The sequence below is a fragment of the Mus musculus genome, chromosome 12 (genome assembly GCF_000001635.26).
Source record: "Mus musculus strain C57BL/6J chromosome 12, GRCm38.p6 C57BL/6J".
Taxonomy (NCBI): Eukaryota; Metazoa; Chordata; class Mammalia; order Rodentia; family Muridae; genus Mus; species Mus musculus.
In genome coordinates this window covers 52,758,884-52,771,628 of record NC_000078.6, presented here as the reverse complement: position 1 = coordinate 52,771,628, position 12,745 = coordinate 52,758,884, and the positions used below count along the sequence as shown (strand labels likewise).

Here is a 12,745-nt window from a genome sequence, read left to right as displayed (position 1 = left end):
ACAAATTGTCCACTGACCTCCACAGGCACTTGGTGGCACACACATCCCCGTATACATGTGCATACACAAGTGCGCACGCTCACGAGCACACACACACACACACACACACACACACACACACACACACAAATTGATTAATTAATTAATTAATTAATTAATAACATGCACTGAGTGTGCAGATCCATTGCCTGTAGAGTCTCTGAACAGCCTCCTTTGGCTTGTGACTGAACTATAGGGAAACACAGCCAGAAGTGTCAAAGGGAGACGGTGGGATACCGCTCCCACTTCCGCTTGCAGAGGGTCCTGACTTGACCACATCCTTTGCTTGGATCAGAGTTCACAACTCCTATTGAAATTCTCTCCACACTGTCCTCTCTTCCCCTCTGTTCTAAATTATGGTAATGACGTAGGTAAGGTAGAAAAAAGCAAGTATTCGATACTGCTTTATCGCTTTATTCAGTGACTTAGTCCCAGCACTGCTTACACTGCCTATATGCTAAGCACGACTTCACTTGCTACCTGGGGGCAAAATGACCTGGAGAAATAGCCAAACAGTGGGTCATTGCCCTTAACAACCTGGTGACTGCCAGGTACACTTCTGTGAAGTCTTGCTGACTCTCCCCCCCCCCCCTCATTTTGTGTTTTTAAAACATAAATTGAGAATTCAGACTAGACCCAGCATCAAAACCTTTCAGCCCTCCTGGCTTCTGGTGACACCTCTGCTCTCACTGGTGTTGGAGTGACATTCCAGGAAGATTCCACCAAACTAATTGTTTGCCCCACGTGCCAGATCAACCCCAGGGGGGCAAAGAAACTGCTCTTAAACCTCATGAGTCTCAGGACCCTTCAAAATCTTTCATAGTTTCCATATGTCCTGCCCATATCTTTCAAAATTTAGTGCAACCCTGAAAGCTTTAGACATAACTATTTTTTTCCTGAGACTGTCTGTACATATACACACATAATGTATATATATATATTATATAGCTATATATGATTATTTGTACATATATTAAGGATATATATCCCTATAATGATATAATACATTTGGATATATATGGATATCCTTACTGTTCTTAGATCCAGTTTTCATAATTATTTATTACCCTAGATCTCAATGGAAAAATTTCATATGCCATTTTAAGTCTACAGGTTCTTTGGCTCTGTGAAGCACTTGGTATTAGTTGCTTAGCTATGCTTAACTAAGAAAGTGTAGAGCAATATCCTATGATGAGCTTTTAAATAAGTCTGCTGCAGCGCAGCCTCTAAACCTCACCCTTCTTGCTTAAATCCTTGCCAGTCCAGTCAGAAAATTAAAATCTGAAAGACTGCCTCATTTACACAATCCCTACCCTCTCAAATGCCAGGACTGTTTTTCCTCTCCTAGCAAAATCAGAGCTAATGAACACACCAGCCAAACTACCTCGACAAATTAAACTTAGACACTCTTAGATTAATCAAAATCTTTGATCATTTTCAGAGGCTGAATCTCAAAGCTAATGAAAGCATTAATTCTAGACAGTATGAATGTCTTCTGCTCCAGTCCCCTGTGTGACACTTCCCCCTTCCCCATGGCAACTATCTCTTCAATGACAACTAGAAGACTATATTAACATTTTTAAATAAAAGATATTTATTATTAATGTTTTAAATTATAAGGCACGTTCATTGAAATTCAAGAATCTTGTTCCCCTGACCTCACATTTAGAATGACCGGAGTATCTTCATAGTATGAGAATCTGACCTCTGACTGCCAAGCAAAGTCAACCAAGAAAAACCAAACAAGAAAATGGCATAATTTTTCACAAACGATTTATCAGTCTGACCTGACCCTGGTGTGGACTCACAAAGGAGAATTCAGTGGTGAAGGGAACACTGAAGGCACAATAGCCATGACTAATCTATACTGATGAAAACAGGAGCTACAGCTGAATAATAACAAAAGCAATAGCAATGAAAGCTAATATTCCATGCTCACGATGTGTGCTAGACAGTGAAAAATGTTTTTCATACATTGATTTATCTAATTTTAGAACAATGCCAAGAGTTAGATCCCTGTTGTAACCCCAAATCTTCAAGTAAAGAAACTAGACTCGGAGTTTAAGTAATTTGATCAAGGTTACACGGCTAGTAAGAGACAGAACTGGAACACCGTCTGGGTCTGAGCCTGCCTCTCCAACCACTGTAACACCACTGTTGGAACTTGGTAATACTGTACTTTTAATGATCTACAACACAATCATCTTAATCCTAGTGCATGAATTACACGGAATATCTATATCTCTTTCATGAATAACTTAACAGAACTGAAACATCCAAAGGAAACCCATATTGATATAACATTTGTGAGGTCAGGACAGCCCCACCAACAACTTGGGAAACTGTAATATCAGGAAGAAAAGTCAATTAGTAAGCCATCTCATTAATTCTGAGCATCCAGAAGGGAATCAAGACTCCCTTTATGACTCTCTGACAATTTTCTTTGCATTCAATCTCAGGGAGTTATGGGAACTTTGATGCTTAACCTTAGGCCAGAAAACACTCTTTTAAATAAGATTTTTGAGCCTACAGTACTATATACTTCTTGGGGGAAAATTATCCAATTCAAATAATATTTGTTGAACATCTGCTACATATAAAAGCTCTGTGGTGAATTTTTAAAAAATAGATTCCATATCTATTATTCCCTGCCTCCCAAGAGCTGCATAGTCAAGTATACAAAATAAAATAAACTGGAGTATTGCAGGGTTGGCTCAGGGGGTATAGTGCTTGCCACCCAAGCATAAAGACCTGACTTCTAGTTCCCAAACCCATGCAAAAGCTGGATGTGATAACACACACTGTAGTCCCAGTGTTCCTACAGCAAGATGGGAGGTAGAGACAGGAGGATGCTCAGAAGCATGTGGGTAAGGGAAAAGGCAACGACTGATGTCTGTGTGCCTTCTGACCCCAGACCTGAATACACACACACACACACACACTCACACACACACACACACAAACGAGAGGGGGGGAGGGGAGGGGAGGGGAGGGGAGGGGAGGGGAGGGGAGGGGAGGGGAGGGGAGGGGAGGGGAGGGGAGGGGAGGGGAGAGGAGAGGAGAGGAGAGGAGAGGAGAGGAGAGGAGAGGGACACTAACTTTTCTATATAAACCCCCAGCACTGAATAAGCCAATAAAGTGCACGTGCCTGCAATCCCAGCACTCTGGAGGAAGAGGAAAGATGATTAAAAGCCCAATGTCAGAAACCCAATGTTATCATGCATTACACGATGAGTTGGAGGTCAGCCTGGCCTATGTGAGACTACAAAACAGGAAATTAAATTATACATTTACTATAATTATTAAGAACCTTATTTTCAAGTGGTGACAGTGCACACCTTTAATCCCAGCATTTGGGAGGCAGAGGCAGGTGAAACTCTGTGAGTCTGAGGCCAGTGTGGTCTACAGAGCTAGTTCCAGTATAACCAGGACTACACAATCCTGTCTTGAAAAATAGAAGATGAGGAAGAGGAGGAGGAGAATGAGAAGAACAAGAAGGAGAACAAGAAAGAGGAGAAGGAGAATGAGAAGAAGAAGAAGAAGAAGAAGAAGAAGAAGAAGAAGAAGAAGAACAACAACAACAACAACAACAACAACAACAACAACAACAACAAGAACAAGAACAAGAAGAACAAGAAGAACAAGAACAAGAACAAGAACAAGAACAAGAACAAGAACAAGAACAAGAACAAGAAGGACAAGAAGGACAAGAAGGACAAGAAGGACAAGAAGGACAAGAAGGACAAGAAGGACAAGAAGGACAAGGACAAGAAGGACAAGAACAAGAACAGGAACAAGAACAGGAACAAGAACAAGCAACTGCAGCTTATTTCCTACCAGATAGCAATGTTTGTGTCACATCAATACCTCCTTGATCACTTCAGCCAGTGATCTGCAGGGAGAGTATCACGTAACAGGAAGATCCTGTCCATCATCACTCTCAGAAGCCAACAGAATGAACACAATACTATTGACCATGGTAAGGACACCAGTCAAGAGAGATTGGCTCGAGAGATTGGCTCGAGGTTATTAACTCATCTCCCCATGACCAGAGAAGTCAACACATAGACATTTATTTTGATTCCAAAGTAGTTTTGAATCTTCTTAGATTCTATACTTTTCATCAACCTGTCAAGGTTCTTGGAAAGAAAGAAAGAAAGAAAGAAAGAAAGAAAGAAAGAAAAAGGGAAAGGGAAAGGGAAAGGGAAAGGGAAAGGGAAAGAGAAAGAAAAGAAAAGAAAAGAAAAGAAAAGAAAAGAAAAGAAAAGAAAAGAAAAGAAAAGAAAAGAAAAGAAAAGATCAATTTGGGATTAAAAAGAAGGAGATGGGGGTGGGGGGATCTGTTCCCTTCTCAAACTCCATATTTGAGCTGGGCTGGTTGAGAGCCCTAGAAAGCAAGTAGCTTTTCATTTTCCTTTCAATCCTGGTCTCGATTCAGGATTTGGGACTTTGCATCATGCAGCCTTGATTCCTGCCTACTGCAACCCTTTCCAACAAGAACGCAGCACAGAAGGACAGGGCATATTTGAAAGTCTGATAGAATCAATGTTGACTTGATTGGGGGATTCTGAAAAATCAGAATTAAAGTCTGAAGGGAGATAGATTAAGCTACTAATTAACTATGGTTTCCAAAAAACACAGTAACGTGTGAAAATAGAATATGAGGAAGAAGACATCCAGTAAAATTGTCACCATGCATTCAACTAGAAGCAGATCCTACAGTTTCACAGGTGCAAATGAGATGCAGGTTTAGCAAAGTTGTCTCCTTTCAAGGGATTCCATATTCTGAAGTGTGACAGCATATTTCCCGAGACTGGGTAAGGCTGGGGATGGAGAAGAGTAAAGTAGAGAGAATGTCAATGGAAATTAAAAGTTCAAACAAACAATAAAAAGGCACGAAGGAAGGAAATACGAAATGAAATAAATTTAAGAGCATGGGTACTTTACAGCTGAGAGCAGGGCAGGGAACAAGACTAAATACACCACTAGCAACTGCATCATTTGCAATATTTTGGCCTCAATAGAAAATCTTAAATCAAGTTGTATGTATATTTTTTCTATTTATATAGTACCTCATACAATGAAATGACAAGATAGAGCAGAACCTAGCCAAAGAATAGCTAATAAGATTCAAGTTCTACAGCCCCTGGGTTCATCCCAGGATGGCTCCATCCTCAGGATGAAGGCAGGATGCTTGTGGTAGTCCTAGCCATCACATCCCAACAAGACAACTTCTAGAGGAAAGTCAGAAGTCCTTGATCTTCTGTTATTTCCAGGAATTGAGGAGATCTTTCTTAAAAGCCAAGAGCAGGCTTACCCTCAGGTGTCTTCTGGTATATTTCTATCACATGCTCATTCATAAAACTAATCACAATGGAAGACCCTGTATTCTATGCCAGGTTCAAATGTTGACCTCAGAACCTCCTTATCAACTGAGATTCACTGAAAGAGAATCTCCAGAGGCCATCTTTAAATCTACGTTTTCACAAAATTTCCAGGAAATTCAGAAACACTTAAGTTTATAAATTATAGGTGTCAAGTAGAGTAAAATAGATTTCAGATTCTGGGACACTGGTCAAGGAACTAGCAACCAAGGCACGTCATACGCGTTAAGACAAGCAAAGAGCTACCCCATCAAATCAGCACTTTGTAGTGCTGACTTAACCTTCCTGTGGTTCCATTTTTTTCCTGAAGCTATCTGACTATCCCTAAGTACTCCTGTTACCAAGCACCTGAACCTGGGTCAGCTTTAGCACCAGTAGCCGCTTCCTCAATTCAAAGACCTGAAAATGTTGTGTACGACATAACCAGCAATCGCAGTGAGTACAGAACCTAATTCTCAGGCATGAGACTTTCCAAGGAGTAATACAAAATGAACATTTAAAAACAGCTCCTCAATGAGGTCACACACACACACACACACACACACACACACACACACCCCGACCCCCAGGGTCAGTAACAAAAAATCGTATCTATAAAATGATCCCAGGGTAGGACCACAAAACTGAGATTCTTAAATTGAGCTAGGACCCTTGAGAGCTAGCTACTCTCTCTCTGAGGTCAGGTAGACTAGGAGCAAAATCCACTCGTGGGAAGCAACAAGAAGAAGCTGCCCTCTAAACTGGGGATGGGAGAGAGAGGGTGGAGGAACTGATTGATTATTTCTGTCCCCTAGCAGATGGGGATTGATTTTCAACACAGGCAGGAGCCTTTACTGTAGCCATGTTACCACCCTACCATAGCAGAGAGCCCGTAGGCCAGGGAGATACCTTCACACTTGTAGATTCCTTGCATTTAGAGACAGCTTGCTGTATCTGGGACTGCTGTTTGCTGTTTGAAAAGAAAACATGGAAGTACTCATTGCCCTTGTATATAAATACTAATTATGTGTCCTATTTAAGAAACAGCTATTTGTCTGAATGTAAAGGAGATAAAGGAGAGGAGGTCCTCTTCCCCAGAAAAGTGATAGCTTGTTATTTACAGAAAGTATGGGTGGTCTCCTTGATTGTAAACTTGGATTGATGGGGGAGGAAGGGGAGGTCTTGAAAACAAATTAACTTTGCCAGGCCTGTAGAGCATTGGCAGAGCTCTGCGGTGTTCTCTGTTTACTATGAAAACCAGGAAGTGTGCACAATGGCAGTTTCCTATTCAGAATCCAAAGAGCACTCCAATGCTGCATTTTTCTCAACAGAGAGGTTGCTGGAGTTTCTTAAGTAACTGTTATTTTTATAATCGCCATCTTGAACGAGGATTGGCACATGTATGTTCTACCTGCCCTTACCTTAAAGAGCTAACCTACAGCGGCTTACCCACGCAGTATTGAGCATACCTGTTAAAGCCTAAGGGCAATGCAGGTGGCACAGGCATAACCCTCTCTCTCGGTTGTACAGTTCAGTTGAAAAGAAAAGAAAAGGTTGCTTGATAGAGTCCCTCCATGGGCTCTCATCTCTGTTCCTTTGGCTGTGATAAAATACCCTGGCAAAACCCATGTAAAAAAGGAAGGTTTATTGGCTCCCAGGTCAAGGATACAGTCCATCGTGGTGGCAAGCACATGGGACATCTGGTCACATTGCAAGAATGAATCCATAGTAAACAATGAATGCTTACCCAGGACTCTTTCATTTCATTCGGTTGAGGGCATCAACCCTGGAACAGTGCTGTTCTCGGTGGTTTCTCCACCTCAGTTAACCTCTAGCCAGAGCCTAGCCTCCATCCGGATAGACTATCAAGGGATGACCAGAGTTTGTGTCCTGGGTAACTCTAGAGTCTGTCAAGTTGACAATCCATATTAGCCTCACACCAGCCTAACCCCTTTTAAAGGGCTCTGCTGGGAAACAGCTGGAGCCCATTTCTTGGCACCAGCCTCTATGCCAAGAGAAAGCTACATGTATCAGCTAACCAGGACAGGAACTAAAGGCTATTGCAGCAAGAACAGACTCTAGGAACAAAGAAACACACAGAGCTGTTCAGGGATAGCTGCCCATCTATGTGTGTGTATTTGTAGAAAGAAATAAAAGGAAAAAATAACTCTTAGTTGGTGTAAACTAAATTTCTTCAAAATACCCTATAATCTCAGTACTTGGGAGGCTGAGGAGGAAGATCACATACTTGAGGCTAGCCTAAGCTCTATCTAGAGAGACACTGTAGTATAAAACAAGTTCAAGATGGGCGACCTTGATGGTGGTTTGCTCTATTTCCTTTATCAGTGGCCTATCATTTCCTGAACTCTGGAGCTTATAATTTTATGATTTTTGGTATTCTGAGTCAGTGTTTCGATTGATTCTACTCTACTCTATGGACCTGGCTTTAAGCCTATTAACATAAATGCATAATCATTACACTCCTTAGGGAGTCTATGACATTTGTCCCCAAACAGGTCCAGACTACATCCCTCATGGGTTAACACTCAACAGATCATGAGTAGACTGTAAATGTTATGAATGGAGATGGTCTTTCAAGATGACCTTAAAACAGAGCACCAGGAAAAACTCCTCCCAAAAACCCCACCAAACCGCCTTCAGTTTCAGGCACTATATCCATGTCTACTTTAGTGAACACCGTAGGACCCATTGTCAATTTCATACTGAGAAGACAGAATCCCTGCACTCGGATAAGTGTAGTATTTAACACAATCTGTACACATCGGTATTTGATGGACATTATTGACTTTCAGTATGCAGTAAATGAAGCCCAGGACGGTGATTGTTCCCTACATGATCGCTGATCTCCTCCAAGAGATGCCATTTCTTTGTGCTTAATTTCGTGTCTTGTCCTCTTACTTACATATATGTGCTACCCACATAGTTTGAATTGAAATAATAATTTTAAATGCATGGCAAATCAAACCATTCATGGCTATTTCTTTAGATGAATATTCCTTTTTGAAAAAAAAATTTGATCATGTCCAGAATAATAATAGCTAATAAGAGAACTAAACGTGTCCTTAAATCTCTCTGCTGTGATCGCTGCTCTTAATTTTCTTTTTAAAAAGTTACTACATTTTATTTCTTTTATGCTCAATTGTGGGGGTCCTGGGATCAAAGGCAGATCCTCAGACTTGGAGACTAAAACCTGCCTCTACTGGGCCATGTCCGGGCACTCACTCTGAATTTTAACTTTCTATTTTTCCTAAAGAAACAGTTGTAACAATAGAACAAAGAAGTCCTGGAAACTTTCAATCTAGCTTCCCCAGGTGTTAACGTTTTACACATCCCTAATACAATTGCCAAGATCAGGAAATGAATGTCTATAAAGGTGCCCCAAGTCTCACACTGATTCACACTGTGTCTTCCCTCTTCCTCACGACCCCTCCCTGGCCCAGGCTTGTGACAGTCACTCAGGTCACAGAGCCTGGATCCTTCTCACAGTACTTTCATGGTCTGTTATTTTAGATAATGACTTTCAATTTTGTTTTGTCTGGTTTGTTTTGTCAACCTGACTATTGAGTCAAGGTTATAAATTTTTGCAAAAACATCTAAGAAGTAATAGTACATCTTTCTCAGGTAATAACGAAAGACACGCAGTCATCACACTTTTATTCCCCACTTATTTCTGCGTACCTACCCCAATGATACTTATAATTACCTTGGCATGTCGAAATGATACTTCTATCATTTATCTACATTCATTAGTTAGATTTCTATTACAGAAAGAGGTTTTCTTTCTCTCCATGTGTTTGTAGGTTTTAATTCTATATCCTCACAGATATTTATGTTATTGTAGGAATTGAAACCCACTACTGACATATTTATTTTGTCTATCAAGCTTTTCAACTAGGCCAGTGGTGTGTAGATGCAAAGCTTCTATATTCTCATTTATTAAAACATTTATTTAAAAGCCATTTTAGGTGTGTTGGTGTTTTACCTCCAGGAATGTATACATATCACTTATAATTCTGGTACCCAAGGAGGCCAGAAGAGGGCAACTGATCCTCTGGAACTGGGGTGACTGATGGCTGTGAGCTGCCAGGTGGATGCTGAGAATTGAGCCTGCATCCCCTGGAAAAGCAGCCAGTGTTCTTAACCACTGAGCCATCTCTCCAGCCCCATCCAATATTCTTATGTTTGCTCAATCGTTTTGTCAGCATATCCTTTTTTCCTGGCATAACAAGATGATTTTATATATGTGTAACTTTGACCCTAGAACCAACCATTTCTCTGAGAAGCAGAGGGTCCTTTTATTCAGGAAAGGTATAGGAACCAAATCTGGGCAGGGAATGGGTTTGCACATGTGTTATCCCACCCATCTCTGAGGCAAGAGAGAATTGAGAGTTTGAGAATTGAGCAGGTTGATACAGTGAAAACCCATTTCAAAATATATAAGGTAGAGTATGAGAGATGGGGAGGGAGGGAAGGAAAATGGAAAGAAAGATTAATGATTGATGTGGTAAAGTCCTTCCCATCTGGGCAGGTGGTCTTGAGTTCTATAAGAAAGTGAGCTGAACAAGCTATGAGGAACAAGCCAGTAAGCAGACACTTTTCAATGGCTTTTGCTTCGAGTCCTGCCTCCAGGTTCCTGCTTTGAGTTCCCACCCTAAATTTCCTCAGTGATAGACTGTAACCTTAGAGTTATCAGATAAGATAAACCCTCTCCTCCACAACTTTCTTTTTGTTATGGTGGTTTATCAGAGCAACAGAAACCGTAACTAAGACAGTATTTAAACAATTTTCACTCCAAAACAAGAATGAAAAAAAGATATGAGAAATAACCAAACCAGAGCAACAAATAAGAGAAAAAGTAAAAGGATAAAAACTCGGACAACAAGTGGAAGCTTAAAATAAGCCATAATTGAAATATAAGGCAAGATAGCAGAGTTTGTGTGTAAGCCTCCACAGAGGTGGGTGGCTACCTGGTAAAGCCAGCTGTCTTTACCAATGCTGGACCTCGTACTTCACTATTAAAAGAAAGTATTTTCAATGACCAAAATACTTTTTCACTCCCCAAGAGCAGAAAAATGCTGGACATTCCAGTTTTGAATTATAGTTTAGCTATGCCACTCACGGCCTTAAGAAAATGAACAGAAAAGAATGGTTGTTTCAAAGATTGTCATGATTGGACCTAAAGGAAATAAACTGGAAATTAAGGACCCCTTTGTCCACTGTTTTAATTACTCTGGAATGATCAGATGAGGGGATTCTCCTTCAAAGAGCCTTGATGTACACAGAGGAGCTAGAGGAGCCCACTGGAGTCACTTCTCCATAGAGCTGAGGAGGCACCATTGGGCCACACTGCCACCATGCTTGCCTCCCACAATGGACCGCACCCTTCTGAAGTAAACTCTCTGCCCTGGGGTTGCTTCTCAACAACTATTTGGCCACAGAAGTGAGAAAAGTAACTAAACAATACCTTATGTACATCAGTCTCAGAGTAATTTGCATAACAAATTCAGTACACCTCTGTTTTGGCTGCACCCTGTCATATAGTTGAGATGAGGAATTTTCTACCTGTGGCATTGTTTCAATCAAAAAGTCACACATTTTGAATCTTTCTGGATTATAGATTTTCAAATAAAGGCTACTTGATAAAGACCAGCTTTCATTTCCTTGGTGGCATAAAAATAATTGTCTTTTAATATGAATATTTGTCATCAGGCTATCATTCAGTGAGTTGTTTACCCCGGTTTTTTCCCATCTTTTTAAAGGGTTGTTTATTTGAGGTTGGTGCATTTTAAGTTCTCCTTGTTTGTTTTATATAAAATCCTTTTAAAACTATATTGTTGATAAATATTTTCCTAGTCTGCTTTTTATCTTCTCATTCACTTGGCATTTGCATAGTAGTGAATGCAATTATAACTAAGTCCAGCTTATCAGACCCACCTGTACCTTAAGTACTGTGCCTTCCGTGCTGCATATAAAGCTGATTGTCACACCCTAGGTTACCTAGGTTTTCTATCACGTTATTTTCTAGTTTTAGAACGTTGATATACAAGCTTAAGTCTGTGACATATTTTGAGGTTTTTTTATGAAGGGGTACAGCCTATGTCTTTGGTTTATGGGGGGTTATTTTTGTTTTGGGTTTTGGTTTTTTTTTTTTTTGGCATCTAAAAATCATCTAGTTGATATGGGACCATTTATTGAAAGACTCCACTACAGTTATGCTAGCATGTCTGTCTCCTTCTCTTCATTCAGTTCCATCAAGTTTTGTCTATACTTTGACCAGTTCTACACTGTAGATTTTATAGTAAGCATACATAGTAAGTACACATATACATATACCGTACATATACACATATACATACCGTACATATACACATATGCACTCATTTGGGCAGTACAAATCCTACAGCTTTATTCATTTTCTTCAATAGAATGCTGGCTACTATGAGTTTCATCTCTATACAACCTTTCAAATCAGCCTACTGAGATTTATAAACAATTTGAAGGGATTTTAAATAAGACTGCACTGAATCATCATGGGGAAATGGCATCTGGCATTATTTTCTATTCATTGAACTGTAAATATCCCTCTATTCTTATTTCTTTCACTGGAGATTCACTGATTTTATCATAAGTATATTTTGTCAGATAGTATATGTGTATATTTTGTCAATTTGTATCTAACTGTTTCTCTTCTTTTAGAACTAATATAAATGGCTTGCAATTTTAATTTTGAATCCCACTCACTTATTGAGGCTATTTATTTTCTTTTGCATGTTAAACTTTTATCCTGAAACTTTATTGAAATTGCTTATTCTAGTAGTTTAGTATTTTCTACATAGACAACTATGCCAGCTGCAGACACAGAATGTCATGTCGTCCTTCTCTAATCAGTGTGTTCTGATTTCCCTTTCTTGTCTTATTGCATTAGCTTTCACTCTAGTCCTGTTGAGAAGTGGTGATAAGAATGGATGTCCTGTCTTTGTTCATGTCCTGAGAGGACAGCACTTCAAGAGCTAACCTGAGAATTTGTCAGACTTCTTTCCTGAGCTTGAGAAGGCTCCCTCTGGTCTTAGTTTGCTGAGAGATTTTTTATGTGAACTCTTATTGGATTCTGCCAAATGCTTTTTCTATATTTATTTAATAGAACCTTGCTTTTTTTCCCCTTGGTGTTGGATGGAAGCATATTCATTGTTTGTGCAATTCATCAGATCAGTATATCTGAGATAAGTTCTACTTGGTCATCATAATTCTTTTTATGAGTTGGATTCAATTTGTTAATATTTTGTTGTAATATTGAATTTTTGATACAGGGATGTACTATTATA

General features: G+C 39.9%; 1 protein-coding gene across 5 annotated transcripts in view; it reads right to left on the bottom strand.

The window, feature by feature from the left end:
- Akap6 (A kinase (PRKA) anchor protein 6) overlaps nt 1-12,745 on the bottom strand; it is a 456,981-nt gene that overhangs the window by 383,940 nt on the left and 60,296 nt on the right. The window lies entirely within an intron of this gene.